We start from the raw sequence: 15107 nt of genomic DNA, 5'->3' as shown, positions 1-15107 counted from the left end.
TTCTTAACCATATATCCGGCGCCATATAACCATAATCAAAATGTGTTGAGTGTACATAAATAACACATTCCATCCTTCCTTTTTGTGTTTGTGTGTTACGTTGATTGTTTTTGTTTGTTTCGTTGTTGTTTTTGTTCTCATTAAAAAAAATCTAACAAGCATGAACACAAATATTTTGACGCCTGTCTCCCATGTGTTCATTACTAAAACAACTCTTTAAAAAGTACAAGTCAGTGTTTTGCGTAGACGTCTGCTAAGAAAAGAGCGAGAAAAGGGGCGCTAATTAACTTTAACAACCTGCTAAGCTCTATGTGCCTGGCATCACGCACACGAGGTTGCAGACCATTTGCGATGTTGCTCGAAATAACCAACCATTGATTATTTATTTTTTGTTTCTATCATGAACCGCTCTCCTTACAAGGCAGTATTGATTGGCTGGATTCCATGGCAACGAGCTACGTCAGATATCCATTACTGATCAGCGAACATCAACAGTTACAGAATTATTCAAATAGAAGACCACATACGTACGCATACACACACATAATCGCTTTCACCAGCTGTTAACGTTTGTAACTTAAATCGCTGCTTACTTGATCTGCCAAAGAGAAGAGATTTCAAACCATTTCCGAAGACAGTCGTACAAGGTTAGTAATTTTCTTTTACAGACGTGCGTGTTTCTAATATTTACTGTATATGGTTATCTATGGTGCTGATAGGGTAAAGCGAACGTGACTCTTGACACTTTGGGTATTTTAGATTATATCCGTTTATTATCTTTGCTGCATTAAACGATTACTTTATACAATTGCTGGTATTCCTCAAATTTTATTTTGTCTATTTTGTTTTAAATAAGTATTTATTAGCCGAAATATGGTGCAAAATGTGATAATTTCAAAATTCGATCGTGACTCGGACACTTTCACTTTTAAGTCTTAGCTAAGCGGACAGTACAGTCTGTGGACGAACATACCCCATTTCACGTATCTTATTTACCTTTTAGAGTAATTCCTCCTATCCACCCCCTCACCCCACCCCCACCCCCACCCCAAAAAACCCACCAAACAACGAAAATCAAAACAAAAGAACACAAAAAACACACTAAAAAAAACCCCTAAAAATAACAACAAAAAACAAAACAACTCACAGAAACAACTCACAACAAAAACAAACCCACATTATTAATCAAATTTGGATTCATTTAACATGTAGTACACGTATACTAAAAAGCAGGCTATCTAAATAAATAAATATTGTTATCAATTGCATAATGGTTGTAGACTAGTCTTCATTTCACTGCCTTGGTGGTGTTTGTAAGAAATTTACTTGATATTGACAGAAAGAAGTGTTTTATTTAACGACGCACTCAACACATTTTATTTACGGTTATATGGCGTCAGACATATGGTTAAGAACCACACAGATTTTGAGAGGAAACCCGCTGTCGCCACTACATGGGCTACTCTTCCGATTGGCAGCAAGGGATCTTTTATTTGCGCTTCCCACAGGCAGGATAGCACAAACCATGGCCTTTGTTGAACCAGTTATGGATCACTGGTCGGTGCAAGTGGTTTACACCTACCCATTGAGGCTTGCGAAGCACTCACTCAGGGTTTGGAGTCGGTATCTGGATTAAAAATCCCATGCCTCGACTGGGATCCGAACCCAGTACCTACCAGCCTGTAGACCGATGGCCTGCCACGACGCCACCGAGGCCGGTGATATTGACAGAGACAGACAAACAGACAGACAAAAAATATTTACGTCTCACCTTGTGTACAGATTAAAAAAAACCTCCAAGAATCCAACAACAACGACAACAACAACAACAACAACGACAACAACAACAACGACGACAACAATAATACTAATATAATACAGCAATAAAAGTACACACGCCACTACTATGGAGTTGTGAGAGAATTTAAAACTACGAAAAGACTCAGAAATATTAAAAATAGAAAACACAATATTGAGTCTGACATTGATATTATAATAAAAAAATACATTTAGAACAGGTACTGTCTGACTTGAAATAAATTAAGTCTTTAAGTTTTAAACAAAATTAAAGGAAGTATTTAGGTACACATCTTTAAAAATGAATAACATGTTTATCATAAACATTATTTAGTGTTGTTACATATGTTTCGTGATGGATTTCAGGACGCTGAACTTATTTTGTATTTCCGGATTATCACTGGAAAAAGAGAAAACGTTTTTTTAAAAATCTTTTGTCGAACATTCAGAACTCCAGTCGTGCTTGCTTTCTTCTACTGGTAAATGAAATAACTACAATCGCTTATCGTTGGAACGAACGACAAATCGCAGACGTTCTATAGCTAATCTTTTTAATGTATTATTTAATCCGAGTTTTAGTGTAAAACTCCTGAAATACAGGTTCAAAGTTATCCAAGTCACGATGGTGTCCTAGCCGCTGTCATATTTCAAAATTGATAGTCTGAATACACGTGCTTGACTAAATCTGATAGCATTCTAGAATGTCAGAACTACAATACGTTTCAAATTTGATATTATGAATCCACCTTCATAACTAAGCTCATATTCTATATTATCTGTCAGAACTGCAATACATTTCAAATTGATGTTATGAATACACATTATTGACTAAATCTTCTAACATTCTAGAATGTCAGAACTACAATATGTTTAAAATTTGATATTCTCAATACACATTCTTGACTATAACATTTTAGACTATCTGCCAGAACTACAATGTATTTAAAATTTGATATTCTCAATACACGTTCTTGACTATAACATTTTAGACTATCTGCCAGAACTACAATGTATTTAAAATTTGATATTCTGAATACACGTTCTTGACTAAATCTGAATTCACGTTCTCGACTAAATTTGATAACATTCTGCACTGTTAGAACTATAATATGTCTCAAATTTGATATTCTGAAGACACCTTCTTGAGACTAAATCTCATAACATTCTATACTCTCTGCCAGAATTGTAATATGTTACAAATTTGATATTCTGAAGTCACGTTCTTGACTAAATCTTTTAACATTATAGACCGTTTTCACTACAATATGTTTCAAATTTGATATTCTGAAGTCACGTTCTTGACTAAATCTTGTAAAATTATAGACTTTTGGAACTACAATATGTTTTAAATTTGATATTCTGAAGTCACGTTCTTGACTAAATCTCTTAACATTATAGACTGTTGGAAGTACAATATGTTTCAAATTTGGTATTCTGAAATCACGTTTTTGACTAAATCTCGTAACATTATAGACTTTTGGAACTACAATATGTTTCAAATTTGATATTCTGAAGTCACGTTCTTGAATAAATCTCTTAACATTCTGGACCGTTGAAACTACAATATGTTTAAAATTTGATATTCTGAAGTCACGTTCTTAACTAAATCTCTTAATATTATGGACTTTTGATCTACAATATGTTTCAAATTTGATATTCTGAAGTCACTTTCTTAACTAAATCTCTTAACATTCAAGAAATAAATTATAATATTAAGCTAAAATAAGTTAAAAAGTTACTTGAGCAATGGTCAAAACGTTCTTAATCAACAGTAGGGAAAATTGCTGTAATTAAAAGTCTGGCTTTATCAAAATTTGTTTATCTTTTTACCTCACTTCCAAACCCAACAGATGCTTTCTTCAAAAACTAAGAAACATATTTCTTTCAGTTTATATGGAATAAAAAGCCTGATAACATAACTAGAAAAAAAACATTAATTAGGGATTATCAAAATGGTGGTTTGAGAGCAGTAGATGGTAAACTAGTTTGCAACTCACAAAAAATATCGTGGATGAAAAATGTATTTAAACCAAGACATTCCTTGTTTATTGAGTAATTGCTTACAGTCTAAAGCTTCGTTAGTATTTACTTTTGGGTCAGCTTACAGCAAAACAAAATCACTGACATGCACAAATCCTTTTTGGAAAAATGTGCTAAATATATGGTCAAATCTTTTAGAAAAATGTGAAGCTAGAATTGACAAAATAAAAGTACTTAACCTACCAATTTGGTACAACTCATATATTAAAATCAATAAGAATCATGTTTATTATAAGACATGGACAAATAAAGGAATCATGTTCTTAAAAGATCTTTTTAATAATACCAATTGGCTTACTTATGATGAATTCTGTATGAAATATGACTTTAAACCACCATTTACAGCTTATACTGGGCTGATTTTAGAAATGAACAAATATTATAAATTGAATGTGCATACAGAATTAGTAACATTACAAATACCGATAATACATAATAGCCTTAGAAGAACTTCTTAAAACAAATGCTTGTAAAAAGTTTTACAATGATTGTGTAGACGAATATACATCTAAGCTTAAAATAAACGCGCAAGTAAAATGGCATCATATTTATGGAATGGAGTTCTGTGACAAATGGAGGAAAAATTTATATCTTCTTCATTTCAAGCTAACTACGGACACAGGGCTTCGTTACTTTCGGTACAGGATTTCCCTTAATTGGGATGGTGATACGAAAGTGTCTTTTTATCCAATAAAGTTATTGTATTTTGTTGGGTGCCCAGCCATGTTGGCATCAGGGGTAATGAAAAGGCAGATTCAGCTGCTAAGTCTGCTTTGGATTTGCCTCATGCCAGGGTTGATGTGCTGTATACTGATTTTAAACATAATATTAACAAATTTATCTTTTCGACTTGGCAACATGATTGGGACGGTGCGATTGCGAGCATGCTTCATTCTATCAAGCCAGTCTTGGGAGAGTGGCAGTCCTCCTATAGACAGTGCAGGAAGGATGAAATAGTCTTGTGTCGTGCTCGCATCGGTCATACATACTTGACCCATTCATTTATCTTGAAGAAGTCTTCTGACGGTGTGCCACATTTTGGTGGAGAGTAAGCATCTTAAAGAAAATCGAAAAGATGTATTTGGCCAACGTAATGTGATGGAATCATTTCAATTCCATCCAGAATTTGTTTTACAATTTTTACGTGATACTGACCGTTACTCTAAATTTTAATTTGATCTATCTGTGATATTTGTATTTTTGCACAGTTCTTTACACTGTGTTTTAATTTAACCTTTGAATTTTTACATTTATGTTGATCATCACTTACTGTTTACATTTACCATAGTTTGACACCCAATAGCCGATGTATTTTTCGTGCTGGGGTGTCGTTAACATTCATTCATTCATTCATTCATTCGGTACAAGATTGTTTTATTTATTTTAACCACAAATAAGCACTTGGTAATATATGGTACAAAAGATTCAGATAAATGTGAATTTTGTCATATGTTTAGTGAAGATTTAATGCACCCTTTTTGGTTATGTAAACATGTTCAGACATTCTGGTATACTGTTATAAACTGGATATTCTTAAAAAGTGAAATCAGACTTCAGGAGAATGCACAAACAATTGTTTTAGGCAACCCTAACTATTCTAAAAATATATAATATTATAAATTTAATACTGCTAATTGCCAAACAATACATATACAAATCAAAATGCAAAAGTCAACAACTAACTTTAACTGGCTTTTAGAATAGTCTGAACACGTATTATCATAATTATAGATATCTATATTTGATATTCTGAATATGCGTTCTTGACTAAATCTCCTAACATTCTGGACCGATGAAACTACAATATGTTTCAAATTTGATATTCAAAAGTCACGTTCTTAACATTATGGATTTTTTTACCTACAATATGTTTTAAATTTGATATTCTGAAGTCACGTTCTTGACTAAATCTCTTAACATTATAGACTGTTGGAAGTACAATATGTTTCAAATTTGGTATTCTGAAGTCACGTTTTTGACTAAATCTCGTAACATTATAGACTTTTGGAACTACAATATGTTTCAAATTTGATATTCTGAAGTCACGTTCTTGAATAAATCTCTTAACATTCTGGACCGTTGAAACTACAATATGTTTAAAATTTGATATTCTGAAGTCACGTTCTTGACTAAATCTCTTAATATTATGGACTTTTGATCTACAATATGTTTCAAATTTGATATTCTGAAGTCACTTTCTTAACTAAATCTCTTAACATTCAAGAAATAAATTATAATATTAAGCTAAAATAAGTTAAAAAGTTACTTGAACAGTGGTCAAAACGTACTTAATCAACAGTAGGGAAAATTGCTGTAATTAAAAGTCTGGCTTTATCAAAATTTGTTTATCTTTTTACCTCACTTCCAAACCCAACAGATGCTTTCTTCAAAAACTAAGAAACATATTTCTTTCAGTTTATATGGAATAAAAAGCCTGATAACATAACTAGAAAAAAATATTAATTAGGGATTATCAAAATGGTGGTTTGAGAGCAGTAGATAGTAAACTAGTTTGCAACTCACAAAAAATATCGTGGATGAAAAATGTATTTAAACCAAGACATTCCTTGTTTATTGAGTAATTGCTTACAGTCTAAAGCTTCGTTAGTATTTACTTTTGGGTCAGCTTACAGCAAAACAAAATCACTGACATGCACAAATCCTTTTTGGAAAAATGTGCTAAATATATGGTCAAACCTTTTAGAAAAATGTGAAGCTAGAATTGACAAAATAAAAGTACTTAACCTACCAATTTGGTACAACTCATATATTAAAATCAATAAGAATCATGTTTATTATAAGACATGGACAAATAAAGGAATCATGTTCTTAAAAGATCTTTTTAATAATACCAATTGGCTTACTTATGATGAATTCTGTATGAAATATGACTTTAAACCACCATTTACAGCTTATACTGGGCTGATTTTAGAAATGAACAAATATTATAAATTGAATGTGCATACAGAATTAGTAACATTACAAATACCGATAATACATAATAGCCTTAGAAGAACTTCTTAAAACAAATGCTTGTAAAAAGTTTTACAATGATTGTGTAGACGAATATACATCTAAGCATAAAATAAACGCGCAAGTAAAATGGCATCATATTTATGGAATGGAGTTCTGTGACAAATGGAGGAAATATTTATATCTTCTTCATTTCAAGCTAACTACGGACACAGGGCTTCGTTACTTTCGGTACAGGATTTCCCTTAATTGGGATGGTGATACGAAAGTGTCTTTTTATCCAATAAAGTTATTGTATTTTGTTGGGTGCCCAGCCATGTTGGCATCAGGGGTAATGAAAAGGCAGATTCAGCTGCTAAGTCTGCTTTGGATTTGCCTCATGCCAGGGTTGATGTGCCTTATACTGATTTTAAACATAATATTAACAAATTTATCTTTTCGACTTGGCAACATGATTGGGACGGTGCGATTGCGAGCAAGCTTCATTCTATCGAGCCAGTCTTGGGAGAGTGGCAGTCCTCCTATAGACAGTGCAGGAAGGATGAAATAGTCTTGTGTCGTGCTCGCATCGGTCATACATACTTGACCCATTCATTTATCTTGAAGAAGTCTTCTGACGGTGTGCCACATTTTGGTGGAGAGTAAGCATCTTAAAGAAAATCGAAAAGATGTATTTGGCCAACGTAATGTGATGGAATCATTTCAATTCCATCCAGAATTTGTTTTACAATTTTTACGTGATACTGACCGTTACTCTAAATTTTAATTTGATCTATCTGTGATATTTGTATTTTTGCACAGTTCTTTACACTGTGTTTTAATTTAACCTTTGAATTTTTACATTTATGTTGATCATCACTTACTGTTTGCATTTACCATAGTTTGACACCCAATAGCCGATGTATTTTTCGTGCTGGGGTGTCGTTAACATTCATTCATTCATTCATTCGGTACAAGATTGTTTTATTTATTTTAACCACAAATAAGCACTTGGTAATATATGGTACAAAAGATTCAGATAAATGTGAATTTTGTCATATGTTTAGTGAAGATTTAATGCACCCTTTTTGGTTATGTAAACATGTTCAGACATTCTGGTATACTGTTATAAACTGGATATTCTTAAAAAGTGAAATCAGACTTCAGGTGAATGCACAAACAATTGTTTTAGGCAACCCTAACTATTCTAAAAATATATAATATTATAAATTTAATACTGCTAATTGCCAAATAATACATATACAAATAAAAATGCAAAAGTCAACAACTAACTTTAACTGGCTTCCAGAATAGTCTGAACACGTATTATCATAATTATAGATATGTATATTTGATATTCTGAATATGCGTTCTTGACTAAATCTCCTAACATTCTGGACCGTTGAAACTACAATATGTTTCAAATTTGATATTCAAAAGTCACGTTCTTAACATTATGGATTTTTTTATCTACAATATGTTTTAAATTTGATATTCTGAAGTCACGTTCTTGACTAAATCTCTTAACATTATAGACTGTTGGAAGTACAATATGTTTCAAATTTGGTATTCTGAAGTCACGTTTTTGACTAAATCTCGTAACATTATAGACTTTTGGAACTACAATATGTTTCAAATTTGATATTCTGAAGTCACGTTCTTGAATAAATCTCTTAACATTCTGGACCGTTGAAACTACAATATGTTTAAAATTTGATATTCTGAAGTCACGTTCTTGACTAAATCTCTTAATATTATGGACTTTTGATCTACAATATGTTTCAAATTTGATATTCTGAAGTCACTTTCTTAACTAAATCTCTTAACATTCAAGAAATAAATTATAATATTAAGCTAAAATAAGTTAAAAAGTTACTTGAACAATGGTCAAAACGTTCTTAATCAACAGTAGGGAAAATTGCTGTAATTAAAAGTCTGGCTTTATCAAAATTTGTTTATCTTTTTACCTCACTTCCAAACCCAACAGATGCTTTCTTCAAAAACTAAGAAACATATTTCTTTCAGTTTATATGGAATAAAAAGCCTGATAACATAACTAGAAAAAAAACATTAATTAGGGATTATCAAAATGGTGGTTTGAGAGCAGTAGATGGTAAACTAGTTTGCAACGCACAAAAAATATCGTGGATGAAAAGTGTATTTAAACCAAGACATTCCTTGTTTATTGAGTAATTGCTTACAGTCTAAAGCTTCGTTAGTATTTACTTTTGGGTCAGCTTACAGCAAAACAAAATCACTGACATGCACAAATCCTTTTTGGAAAAATGTGCTAAATATATGGTCAAATCTTTTAGAAAAATGTGAAGCTAGAATTGACAAAATAAAAGTACTTAACCTACCAATTTGGTACAACTCATATATTAAAATCAATAAGAATCATGTTTATTATAAGACATGGACAAATAAAGGAATCATGTTCTTAAAAGATCTTTTTAATAATACCAATTGGCTTACTTATGATGAATTCTGTATGAAATATGACTTTAAACCACCATTTACAGTTTATACTGGGCTGATTTTAGAAACTCTGGTTCCAGGTGCGGATCTGAGTGCAGGGTCGAAGGGGTCTGGACTCCCTTGTTCCCGAACACACGCACACGCACACGCACACGCACACGCGCACACTCGTACACTCGCACACGCACGCACACACACACACACACGCAGGTCAGGTCATAGGGTCTTACGTGCACATTCAGAGGAAGCTCACACACATGCTAATATGCAACGTATTTAAGTACATGTAGTTGTATGTAGACCACCCTGCTAAGTATCCTGGATCCAGGATATTCTGAAGGGTGGTCTGCATGCAGCTATACTTTTAGACATGACGAGGACAAACTGCACAACCTTCAAAATACAGTCTAACCTGTGGTAAGCAGCCACCATATGGTGTGAAAACATTCGGCCTTTTAAACAGGTAGCTATATAATACAGGTCGGTTTAAACACTATTAGATGAAATGGAATAATAAAAATGTGTCGTTTGTTGTCTTTGTAAGATCTCAATAACGAAAACACATTGCATACCAACGCATGTTCTTTTCTTGTGTGTAACATATTGTTCTGTAACACAAGTGTTTGATATTACGTATCCTTCCATAAATCAATACCCGTCAGTTGCCATTTTAAATACTTCATGCGTCCATATTGCTAGTGACAACATATATCTAATTTATGTTAATGGTTATTTTCGTATCTACCTCTCTGTTTACCTGTTTCTCTCCATCTCTTCTCTTTATCTACCTATCTATATCTATATTCATATCCATATCAGAGGCGGATGTAGGGTGGGGGTGGGGGGTGGGGGCGGGGGGCAGGGGCCCGGCCCCCCTAAATTTTGCGATAGTTATAATTTTATTATATATTAATTTTCATTATTTACGACCCCCCTCCAAACCTCCCCCAAAGTTCCCATGGCATTCCACCTCATGTCACTGACCCCCACCCCCAAAAAGAGAAGGATTTTCTGGATCCGCCACTGCATATGTCATGGAGATAATTATCCATATCAATATCCATATTCATATACATATACATATACATATACATATACATATATACATATACATATACATATACATAAAGTTGGCTTTGTTAACGACACCATGAGAACCACCGATTGTTTAATCATTGGCTATTGGATGTCAGACATTTGGTAATTTTAATATATAGTCTATTCTATTGTTCTATTAGTAGCAAGTAATATTTTATATGCACCATCCCATAAACAAGATGTCACATATCACGGCTTTTATATCTGTATCAATATACATACAAAAAAATATTTTTTCACGACGTCACAATTGAATCAACGATTTATGAATCTCGCTATGTTCCGTGTTTTGGTAACAGCTGTCGTAGCATCATGTCTGCAACATCTGCACGAGACGCCAGATACGGTGTTATTATCAGAACTCTCAGTGATAGTATAACCAAAAATTAATTAATTAGCCAGTTGCCAACGAGGCGTAACCCAGTCACGTACACAGTAGACGGCGGAGGTGATGAAGCAATCGATTCGTGTTCGAACACGTTCCATTGACAGTGTGACATACTCGCGGACTATTCCAACTCCAAACCTTGGTCTAGGTAATGAAACAGGGCCCTAGAGGTAGTACTAGACCAAATAACTTCCTTATTGGGTCAAAGTTCGAGGTGCACCCAACTTTTGATAGAGAAGTGAACAGCACAAGTCCTGTGATTGGTTATAAATGTGAGTGTGTTGGTTGTAAAAAATAATAGTTTCATCTGGGTAAAAAAAAAATGCAATTTTATTTCATCTAGTACCAGTGTGTTTAGTAGCCTTGTGCTTGAAACATGTATGGGGTACCTGTAAAAAAAAGTACTCGAATTTTGTGCAAAACTAGGGTAGTCATAGACGCTATCCGTTATCTCAGAAACGAGCAGCTTGACCCCCAATTTTTTCTGATTCACTTTAAGTGTGAGAGGTGGTAGTATTTATATCCGTGGCGTTTATGTCGATTGATACGCTGCAGGTAGGAGTTTTAGCCACATATGTTACTATTGTCGTCTATGGGATTTGATTTGGTAGTATACACCCTAGAGGGTCACTGTAAGAGCGACAGTTCGGGAGATGGAAACTTGAAGGCTTGAAAGGTCTGAGGCTAATATGGTGTGTGGTGTGGTGGTGGTAGTGTGTGTGTGTGTGTGTGTGTGTGTGTGTGTGTGTGTGTCGGGGTGGTGGTGGTTGGGGGGGGGGGGGGGTCGTCAGGGGCATGCTTCCCAAGAGTACAATTTGAATTCCGTGTGTTCAAATACGGCATCTCCATCCTTCTGAGTACATTAGACTAACAAAAGAATTGTGTGGGAGGATGGCCTCGCCCCAAACCCCCCCCCCCCCCCCCCCCCCCTGCTCGGCGGCACCTATGAAAGAATGAGTTCTTTTTAAAACACTTTCGCAACTAGCGCGAGCGCCTTGCCACTGGGCCAGCTTATCTTAGCAGTATGGCAGTACTAATTGGGCGGGAATAAAGTATCAGAACTTTTTCATTTCATTTCATCTTATTTTCGTGCTTATATCCAATTAAGGTTTAAGCACGCTGTCTTGGGCACATACACACACACACACACCTCTGTTATCTGGGATGTATGTCCAGGACAGTGGGTTAGTTGTTAGTGGTTAGTGAGAGAGAAAAGGGTGTAGTGGTCGTACCCACTGAGTCGTTAAAACTCACTCTGGGTGGGAGTCGGTACCGGGATGTGAACCCAGTACCTACCAGCCTTATATTCGAGGGCTTAACCACGACACTACCGAGGTCGGTGTAGGACGTTTCTCATCACGAACACTTTATAACGACATACTGTTAGTGAATAGGAGGTCGGTGAAATGGTTTACACCTCCTTAATGAGCAGTTAAAATTAGCTGGGGTGGAGGCCGGTACGGCGGTGCGAACCCAGTACCTACCAGATTTAAGGGCTTTAACAATCATACCACCGATGCCGGCTACAGGCGATGTTTGTATCGTCTGCTACATGGAACGCCGGAAGCAGATCGATATTGACTAATCAGAAGCAATCCATGACAGCGTAGCGTGGGAGTCGATTACCGCTGCTTTATTGTCTAGAACCAGTCTATTTAATTACAGAGATGGACGAGTGGAATCGAAAGAAAGGAATGTCTGTGTATCGTCAAACCAGCACACACCAGCAGCAAACAGTTTAAGGAGCATATTTCAAAGCGACTGTCCTCAGTTTATTTCCATTGCAACACGTTAACTCACGAACAGAGCCTGTTTAATCACTAACATGTTAATAAATAAATAGAACAGTAGGACGATAAGAAACATTCAACACACAAATTATGATATTCTGTACCAAAACATGTATTTAATATGTAATTGTGTTTTATAAAAAGCCTTTGCTAGTCGGAAATAAATAAATTAATAAATTAATAAATAAAAAAAGATTTGGTTTGGAGAACTAGACAGGACGCAGACTGTAGCTTTAAGTAAACGTGTGCTTTGATTTTGAGACCATGATTTTCTTGACGCGATTTTGTTTAATTATAATACCGGCCCCAAATTATTGGGGAAGCAAACACACTTTCTGTGTGAAAGGCTAATGTAAAAGGAGGTGGGAAAAGTAGTGGTGTGACTGGACCCCATGCGTCCCCTCCCCCTCCCCCTCGGTTACGCTATTAGTCCAGAGTTTTAATGCCTCGGCGGAAAAGGCTTAAAGGCACACTAAGTTAACCATTAAAGGCATACTGTCACGGATTTAAGGACCTTATTTATCTAAAAATGGATAATAAATAAAAATTGCATTAATTGTTGGAAAACAAATCTAGCTATCGCATCACTTTAGCTGAACCATGATGGAATGAAATCTATGTCAACCCTCTCGGCAATTTTAGTTTTTGAATTATGGACCATTGCCATAATTCAATTACTTTGACAAAATATCATTAATAAACGGAGTATGGTGGTTATGAAGATGGTTGAATGAAGTACATTTAGGGACAAATCAAATAATTTTTGTTCAGGTAATACTTTAAATACCATTAAATAGATCAGTGGTCTGCGACAATATGCCTTTAACCTATCTAAAATGTGCATTCTATTTCAGTGACCTACGCCCCCCCCCCCCCCCCACACACACACACTCCCGAGCCGTCCCAGAGGTGCATGTTTTAAAAATGTAGTAAATCTTTGCTTTAATAAAATTTTAAATAAAATACATTCGCAAATTGCTTTTCTATGCTCTGAACGCCACTACATATAAACATTTGTTCCGGTTGACATTTCGACCTTCATTTCTTAAGACAAAGCGAACGTGGTCGTTGTGTGATATAACAAGATAAACTGTTTGGTAATTATGTAGATTATTAAATACGCTTCCAGTTTAGGTCCCATGTGGAATGACTTACACTTTCACGAGCGTTATCTTTAACCAGATAACTTTCAGCAGACGGTCGTCGGTGTGCAATATGCACTTTTATTACACCATGATAAGAATGCATAAACGTATAGATAAGCTATATGAAAGCAATGACGGCCATTAGGCTACCCCCGGTCTAAGAGCCCAAGACGCGAATCCTTTTATTTTAACTTGATTTTCGATCTTATATCCAATTAAGATTCAAGTAAGCTGTTCTGGCAACACACCTCAGCTATCTGGACTGTCTGTACAAGAAAAGGGTCAATGAATAAATGTTGGATTGAATGATTCATGAAAAGGAAGTAGGTGTTGTGGTCTTACATCCCATTTAATGATAAAACTTACTCTTGGTTGGAGCCGGAACCCAGCACATAAAGCCGATGGCTTAATCCTTCGGCTACCTCTACGGCACCGATTCCGTTTACTGGTGTACCAAAAATTGTGAGTCTTGACTATGGGAAATTAGATATAAAACATCCTAATAGGTAAGTATAGCTCATATGATGGTTACTTTGGTAGCAAGGGTGTGGGGGAATAGCCCAGTGATGTTTAGCGCTCGCTTCATGCGCTGTCGGTTTTGGATCGATCCCCGTCGGTAGACCCATTGGGCTATTTCTTGTTCCAGCCAGTGCACCACGACTGGTATACCAACGGTCGTGGTATGTGCTGTCCTGTCTGTGAGATGGTGCATATAAAAGATCCCTTGCTACAAATGGGAAAATGTAGCGGGTTTCCTCTCTTAGAATATATGTCAAAATTACTAAATGTTTGACTTCCAATAGCCGATGATTAATAAGCCAATGTGCTCTAGTGGTGTCGTTAAACAAATTAAATTTTAACTTTGGTAGCAGTTTTCCTTTCTAGCGCCAACTCATAACCTTGCACTCGATCCTGGCCAGACAGCCAATATACCCTCAGAAACGTGACCAGAACAGCTTTCTTTGACCTTCGTTGAATATGAACTCAGGATATACAGTATAAATTAATTATCATCGTTGTCTTAGACGATTGACGGCCCAACTCACGTGTCTGTTCTGAAAATAGAGCGCTTTGCCGTCATACTGTTCCCGGGTCTGTCAACGTCATGCATACTGTGTGGATTGTGATACAAGTTTCTTTGTAGCTATTCCCCATAGCATATTGTATCGGGCGGATTCCAGCAGAAATCAATATGTCTAAGAAAACCGAGTCTGCACAATGGTAATGTTTTGAACGTATTAATGACATCACGCGGTGGTGTTTTCTCGGCGGTTCTTTAACATGAGGCTGCTCTGGGGAATAATATTAATATGCGCTCTAATACCATATGGGTTAATGTAGTTTAACACGTGCACACATACACACGCACATGTACACATAACATACGTATATACATTTGTACACACACACACATCAGTA

General features: G+C 35.5%; 1 protein-coding gene across 1 annotated transcript in view; it reads left to right on the top strand.

Annotated features, from left to right (window-relative positions):
• The first annotated feature begins 487 nt into the window (after positions 1-487).
• LOC121383843 (probable peptidylglycine alpha-hydroxylating monooxygenase 1) overlaps positions 488-15107 on the top strand; it is a 36733-nt gene continuing 22113 nt past the window's right edge. Inside the window, exon 1 of the mRNA XM_041513944.1 lies at positions 488-647. The gene's annotated coding sequence lies outside the window, so the exon portion shown is untranslated. The remainder of the gene's footprint in view (positions 648-15107) is intronic.

The sequence above is a fragment of the Gigantopelta aegis genome, chromosome 2 (assembly GCF_016097555.1).
Source record: "Gigantopelta aegis isolate Gae_Host chromosome 2, Gae_host_genome, whole genome shotgun sequence".
Taxonomy (NCBI): domain Eukaryota; kingdom Metazoa; phylum Mollusca; class Gastropoda; order Neomphalida; family Peltospiridae; genus Gigantopelta; species Gigantopelta aegis.
The sequence above is the reverse complement of the archived record's forward strand: the minus strand, read 5'-3'. Positions and strand labels throughout refer to the sequence as shown.